The sequence below is a fragment of the Lipotes vexillifer genome, unplaced genomic scaffold (genome assembly GCF_000442215.2).
Source record: "Lipotes vexillifer unplaced genomic scaffold, Lipotes_vexillifer_v1.1 scaffold1114, whole genome shotgun sequence".
Taxonomy (NCBI): Eukaryota; Metazoa; Chordata; class Mammalia; order Artiodactyla; family Lipotidae; genus Lipotes; species Lipotes vexillifer.
The window spans coordinates 3,023,756-3,031,963 of record NW_006779031.1 but is presented as its reverse complement, the minus strand read 5'-3'; positions in this window follow the sequence as shown (position 1 = coordinate 3,031,963).

Sequence of the window (8,208 nt, the reverse complement as noted above, 5' to 3'; positions counted from 1 at the left end):
ACAGCAAAAAAAAAAAAAAAAAAGAATAGACAAAATTTAGTAATTCATTGGATGTGACAGGTGGAGGGAAAAGAGGAATCATATACAATGCTGAGGTTTTAGATCTGGGTAATTGGGTAAATGGCAATGCCAGAAATTGGGAATGGTGGTGGAGCAGACATCCTTTTGGATGTCTCACAGCAGTTGGTCAGAAGTGAGGTTCAGGAAGGCACCAAAGTTGTAGATGAAGATTTCAGACGTATTTCTATAAAGATGAGAACCAAAGGGGTATTATTAGAGAGGGGAGATATGAGGGGATTTTTGCCATGGCAAAAACAGTAGAGGGGGAAGAAGTAAATATGAGAGCCAAGGACTGACCCTTGAGAGACTCTGTATTTATTCCGTCAGTCTGCAGATTTTTGTTAGTGTGCCTACTTTGACTTAGGCCACTTATTTAGTGGGCGGGAGGAGGAAGAGGAAGGGAGATGGAGACAAGAAAGTAGTGATAGAGAGGTGGGAAGGTAAAGTGCCGTGCAGTTGCAGTGAAGAGAGCATTACAAGCTGGGGATATTGCAAAAGTGAGTGGCTCCGGAAAGGTCGGAAAGGTTAAAACATATAAAGAGTTCATTGAGGGGACTTCCCTGGCAGTCCAGTGGTTAGGACTCTGCACTCTCACTGCCAGGGCCTGGGTTCAATCCCTGGTCAGGGAACTAAAATCCCACAAGCCACGTGGTGTGGCCAAAAAAAAAAAAAAAAAAAAAAAAAGAGTTCATTGGGTTTGGCAATGAGGTCTCAAGTGATCTCCATGTAGTAGACAGACTTCTAAGATGACCCTCAGTGATCTCTGCTTCCAGGAATTCATGGCCCTCTGTAAGCTCTTCCCTTTTTGTATGGTTTGGACCTAGTGACTTTTTTCTAGCGAACAGAATACAGTGAAAGTGATGGGATATTACTTCTAAGATTAAGTTTAAAAAGACTGTGACTTCCATCTTACATTCTATCTCTCTTGCTCTCTCACTTGCTCACGCTGATAAATCCAGCTGCCATGTTATGAGCTGCTCTTTGGAGAGGCCCATGGGGCAGGGAACTGGGGGTGGCCTCTGGCCAACAGCCAGCAAGAAACTGAGGCCCTCGTTCATTCCACGTCCATGAAGAATTGCATCCTGCCAACAACTACATGACTGAACTTGAAATTGAATCCTTCCCCAGTCAAGCTTCGAAAAGAGTGCAGCTCCAGCCGACACCATAATTGCCACCTGTGAAGAGACCCTGAACCAGAGGTTCCAGTTATGCCATGCCCAATTTCCTGAGCCACAGAAACTGTGAGATAATAAATGTATGTTGTCTTAAGTCATTAAATTTGGGGGTAATTTGTGATGCAGCGATAGGTAGCTAACACACTGCACTTTGAGTAGAGTCCTGAGGGCAGGAGCCAAAGCACAAGGGATTACGGAGCACATGTAAAGAAACGCAGGCAGGAAATCCAAACAACACTTCCAAGAGGTGCAATGGTGAAGGGAAGGAAGAAAGCGATATTTACTACCCCAAGCTGATTTTCCAATGGATATAATCAATTAAAATATTATTTAGAACTATTAGGATTACACAGACTTACTGTAGCCTCAGGACTATTTGAAGTGACATTACTTAAACATGCAGAGATTTATGAGTCTTTATTAGGTCAGTTCTTGCTGAGAACCTACTAAGTAATAATAACCATCACCTTTCATACTTGGATATCAATGTGCACCTGGCCACAGCCTTCTCATGTGATAGCTGTGAATGCTCACTTCCTGTGAAGTAGGCTTGACAGGCACTACCGAAGCAAGGTCCGTCTTTATATCTTTGTAATGGGATGAACTTGGTTCTTGTAACACAACACTTACTGCTGGCACAATAAAAACTGAGCTAGACAGATGTGACCATAAAGTACAAAGCTGGTTCCACAAACCTTGTATGGCAAAGGTGTGGGCACTCCATGTGGGGTGTGGAGTTGTAACGGGGGGAGGGGTGTCCCAGTGCAGCACGAACACATCGTCACAAGCGAATGTACTGAGAGCCACATATTGTCATGCTCCTGAGGATTAAGCTCAGCTTGATTATACAATTCACCCCCCTCTGCCAGCACAGAGGCCCCAGCTGTTGCTCTTAGCAAAGGACTGACATTAACTGACACTTTATCATTTTTATGGGCAGAACACTTGATACCAGCGATATCTCTGCCAGCTTTGGAAAGAAAACTCTCCCAAGATCTCTGCATTTTGGTGACATCTGCAAAAGGCTACAACGGAGCCTACCCATTTGTGGGCACGCTTTGGCATGTGCCTACGAAGCTTGACTTTCAGAGTCTTCCTAATTGACCCAGGCAATTACTCGGCACGTAATTCCTCAGACAACCAAGTGTTCCAGAAAAGCTGTGCAGAAGCTGCCAGTCAGCTCATCCATCCCAACCCACCCTGCTGTGCTTCAGACAGTGACTTCCAATCTGCATCAGTTTGGGAGGGCAAAAAACAAAACCTGGGGCCTTGTCCAGTGGCTTCAGAGGTCTAACACCACACTCGTGCATGCGCTGGAATCCACAGCATCTTGACTCAGCTGGGCCATCCTAGGAGTATGTGAGCAGATGAAACAGGTGTTTATTCATGCCATACCGATTACTGGAAAGCATTCTTCCTCCTCCTAAAAGGTAATGATGGTGGTAAACTACACTTAGTGCTTTTATTTATTTTTCCATTCCTTTCATTTTGATCTTTCCATGGTTAAGAAAAATGATTTTCTCTACTCAGTGCGAGGGTTTCTAAAATGCTGCTTACAAAGAGGTAAAAACGAGTGGATTAGTCACCAAAACCTATTCGCACAGATGAGTCTTCACTTTGTAAGCAATAATAGCAGCAATGAAGACATGTTTCTCCCTCTGATTTAACTTTCTTAGATCTGTAATATGTAACTAATAATTTACGTAAAAATAATTCTCTCTTCTTGGTAATGAGAGAGGTTTTATCCCCCATCCTCACCCACAGACTATGCACCGAGAGGGGGAAAGACAGTGAAGACATCTGAAGTTTCGTTTACAGGGTATTACTAATTTATCTCTCTAATGTTTGTTTACATGGATAGTTCCTCTCATCTTCTGTTTCAATATTGAGTGTTGCCATCATTTATTTATGTACTATTTAACAGACACTTACACAGTACGTACTCTGTACCAGTCACTGTTCTAAGCACTTTACAAATATGAACTCATTTCCTCTTCCTAATAACTCCATGAGGCAGGTATCATTCTCATCATCGTCCCTATTTCAGAGACAAAGAAACTAGGGCACAGAGAGGTGAGGAACTTGCCCAAAGTTGCACAGCTGGGAATGATGGGGCTGAGATTCTTCCCCAGGCAGTCCCTGCTCAAGCCTATTGCACTCTGCTGTCTCTGTCAGTCACTTCATTAGTTTGGCTTCTGAAGGTTTTCAAAGTGCTGTTTTAAGTCACATCAAACTGCCAACCACAGAGTGTGCCCAAGCACTGAGTCAATAGAAATGATGACAGCACTGTCCATTCTTGATAAATGACTTTCAGCCAAGGTTGGGCCCCCAGGGGCCAGGGACATGTTGCCTGTGAGACTTGGGCTCCTTGGGAACCCTTTGAAGGGTGTTCCAGTGCCTTTTTTTCCATCTAGTGAACTGTTACTCATCCTTCAAGACCTAGTTCAAATGTCCCCTCCTTTGGACATTGCCCCTGAAATCCAGGCAAGCAGGACACATTGATGGTGGATGTGCCAGAGGGCAGTCTGAGAGAATACTCTGAGGTGAACTATGCCCAAGGCTGGGATTTAACAAGCTCCCAGTGATGTGGGAGTAATTGAAAACATTTCTAGAGTGCTTACTATATATATATTTATATACATATAAATGTATATATATATATATATATATCACATATTTTTAATGAGACACAGTTTGGTGCGAGCCATGTGGTGTTGGCCTTTGGATTCCACTTCAGCTCTGACTGTGAGAACTGGGCAAGTCCTGAGCTCCTGGATGAATTTTCTCACCCATAAAAGAATAGGTGGTGCCTTCTGGTTCCAGCATCATCTTTTATTCTGAGTAGCTTTATTTTACCCAGCTGTACATTGGAGATAATAATACATCGGCCCCCTTTTCTGCCCCAGTTCTCTCCTAACTCCTGAGGCAAGTGTGAGCCTCCTGGAAGTGGATGTGGGGAACTCAGTGGCTGTGTTTGGGTACATTTTTCCTCTTTTCCTAGAACCTGCCCTACCTAGCGCCCCCTCTCAATACATACACCCAATATCTGTAACTCTACCTCTCAGGAAATTAATTGTAAATACAGTGTATGTTTCAATAAGATTATCTGAAATGCAAAAACATATACTTAGAAAATTTTCAAACTCGTAGGAAAGTTGCAAAAATCGTATCAATATGTTTCTTCCCTGAATCATTTGATAGTAAGCAGTCGACATGATGCCCTGTCACCCCTGAATGCTTTGGTGTATTTCCCTGCAAAGAAGTACATTCTCCTTTATAACCACAGTATAACCATTCAACGCAGGATGTTAACACTGATGCATCACTACCATCTAACCCAAAAACTCCATTCAAGTTTCTCTAAATTCCCCAACAATGAATGTCCTTTATAGCAAAAGGATCCAACCCAGGATCATGGGTAGCATTTAATTTTCTTGTCTTTTTAGTCTCCTTCAGTCTGGGATAGTTCCTCAGTCTTTCCTTGTGTTTCGTGATCTTGACATTTTTGAAGACTACAGACCATTTCTTTTGCAGAGTGTCCCTTAGTTTCGGTTTGTCTGATGTTTCCTCATGATTAGGTCCAAGTTCTGTGTCTTGTGCAGGAATAGCATGGAAGCAATGCTGTGTTCTCATTGCATGCTATCAGGTGGCCCATGATTTCAATTTGTCCCATTACTAATGATGTTCACTTTGATCACTTCATTAAGGTGGCAGTATCTGCCAGCCTTCTCCACAGTAAAGTTATTCCCTTTGTAATTAGTAAGTATTCTGTGGGGAGGGGAGGTACTCTGAGACTATGCCAATATCCCATTCCTCATCAAGCTTTCACCCACTAATTTTAGCATCCATTGATGTTTCTTGGCTAAATTAATTATTACTATGACGGTTGCCAAATGCTGATATTTTTCCTAATTCAATCATCCCTTAAACAGTTATTAGTAGATATTTTATGCAAGAAGCTTTTCCTTCTCCCTATTTACTTATTTATTTAGAGATGGACCTATGGGTTCCTATGCTTCAGTAAGACTTTACAAATCTTTCTTCCCTGGCTCTTCTCAAATCTATTATGTAATCTTACCCTTCTCCCTTCTGGCAGAATGTGGGGCAGACACAGCAGTTGAAAAATTCAGCCTGTTCTCAGAGACCTTGTCAGTCTCTCCAAGCCACAGAGCCTGATTGCACAAGGTTGACCTCATAACGTAAGGACCTTGACCTTGTAACGTTAGGATTTTCATTATAAGATAATGATAGCTCATTTTATTATGCACTTAGACCATTTGCTAAGTTGTTTACATGCATTATTTGAATTCACCAATAATAAAACTCTGTGAAGTAGATGTTATCATCATCTATGATTTCCATATAAAGGGATCAAGGCATTGAGAAGTTTATTTACTTGCCCAAGGACACACAGCCTGGTAAGTGTCCAAGTAAGGACCTCAATCTGTATGAGTCCTAAACTGCTGCCAATGATCACTTTGCTGTCTTGTCCCCAACTTACCTTCTGCAAACACAGAAGTCCCTGAGACCTGCCTGAGTAATCACTTTCCATTTGATCCTCATTTTTATTTGTTCTCTGGGCCAACGTGCTAGCCTCTTCAGCAATCTGTCCTTGGAGTATAGCTTTCTTAAATCCATCGTGGGGACTGAGGTTGAACTGGTTTGCTAGATAAAAACAGAGATTGTCAGGCTTCCCTGGTGGCGCAGTGGTTGAGAGTCCGCCTGCCGATGCAGGGGACGCGGGTTCGTTCCCCGGTCGGGGAGGATCCCACATGCCGCGGAGCGGCTGGGCCCGTGGGCCCGTGAGCCGTGGCCGCTGAGCCTGCGCGTCCGGAGCCTGTGCTCCGCAACGGGAGAGGCCACAGCAGTGAGAGGCCCGCGTACCGCAAAAAAAATAATAGTAATTTTTAAAAAAACAAAAAAAACAGAAAAAAAACAGAGATTGTCAAACTCCAGGTGTGAAAAGTCAGCAGGCTTCAGAGACACTGAATTCAATGACGAAATAAAATGAGAAGAATGAAAAACCCAGCACCCTCCCTCGCCCCCAATGTTAGCTTTAAGACCTAAGATTTTGGGGCTTAGACTTAAATTTCCCAACAAATGTTCCAGTCGGAGTGGGGCATGCACAATGAACTGGGCTCTGCGGTGACATTCCCTTCCCTGCCAACGTCTTTGCTGAGCTTGGACACATCAGGCTCCTTGGAGTTAAGCCCCTGAGGTCGTACAGTTTGCATTTCATGCTGGAAGTCTGAGGCATTAAGGCCAACACACAGCAAGCCTTCCCTGAGTGTGACTGTGGGAGACTGGTGCTGGGGTACTTCATTCCCCACCCCCGACCCCTTTTCATTCATTCATTCATCGAATGTTTATTAAGCACCATTGTCCAGGTGATGTAGTACAAGGTGACTAAAATCCTTGATCACAGAATTCAGTCATCAATTGGAGGAGTGAAGACAAGTATGTGGGACTCCAGAAGTATGGCCAGTGCTAAGGGAACACAAATACAATCCCTCACTCAACAGCTAGTCTCAAAACTCCATACTTCCCAAATGTCCCACAAAGATTATGTGTTCCTGTATTCCTTCATGCATTCAGTGAAGGACTGTTTACTGACAGTCTGCTCTGTGCTGGGCACCAGAAAGCAGGGAGAAGGGCAGCAGCCCTCAGAGAACTCTCTGTCCTGCCCAGGAAATTGTCAAGTGGAGGGACAATGACAGTCCCCATTGGGAGAGACACAGGCTTCAAGAAGCACAGGGTAGGAATCCCCACCTAGTCTGGATGAGAGTTAAAGAAGGCTCGGAAGGCTTTCCAGAAGAAGCGGCCTTGAAGCTGTGAGGGGGAGTCTGCCAGATCAAAGGGGAATTGGGTTTTCGTGAGACCCAGGAGGCCTGGAGAGCAAGACAGCAGGCGAGATGAGGGCTGGAGCTGAGGGGCTCGGGAAAGATGGGGCCTCCGGGGTCATGGGTGCAGCCCAGCTAATGGAGACTGAGCTGTATCCTGAGGAAAGGAGGCTCCTGAGAGCAAATCAGGAAAAGCAGGATAAGGGGAGAGGACCCCAGGCTGCCACTGCAGAGAGCCTATCTAGGCCCTGTTTCTCTTGGCTGGCAACAATCTCAAAGGGGCACCGAATACCCCTGAAGGAATCAAAATGTGGTTCTAGTTACTACAAGTTTTCACCAGATTCCCCTAACACAACGGGTGAAAAGTAAATAGCTCTTGTCCCTGCTCCAAGGAGTCCTCAAGTGGAGCTTGTGAACACACGCATGTGCATGTGCAAACACACACACACTTCTTGCTAACCTTACTTATCTCTGTTGATATTGTTTGCACAGGCCTGTGCAAATTTCCAGGGGCAGCTACTAGCCAGGCCTCTGGCTGGTGACCACATTTGTCATGGCCTTGGCAGCCAGCCAAAAAGTTGAAACCACAAAATTCATGGCTTAGGGCAATTTACTAGAAATACTGATTCACTTTACTGCATTTGAAAGATGTTAAGAGGCCTCCAAAGAAATATTCATTCCAGCCTGCTGTGACCTGCTCCTAGCTTAACTTCTGGGTCCTCAAGCTCTCTGTGGCCAGCAGCCTCGGGCTGTCTTTCCCGCTGACTGCAGTGAGGGTCCTCACACTCTGCTGCCCTATCGCCCTGGGAGCTACAGAAGGAGGGGTCTGGAGAGGGAGGTGAGACTTCTGATCAGAATTTCACCTTAAGAGCCCAACCCGGCAGCGCTTAGGATATCCAGTGCTGTGTTATGTAAAGTCCATAGGCAGACCTGGTAGAGCACGGCTTTACTGCCTTCAACCTCTGCGACCTTGGGCGCGTCGCACAAGCTCTCTGAACCTCAGCTTCCTCTTCAGTAAAATGAGAATAAGCCAATAATGGAGGCTTTGAGGGATGGTTAAACAAGATGACTGATGTAAAAGCACTCTGTAAACTCGGAAATATAAATATTTCTGTTGTCATTTTTCTCTCTGC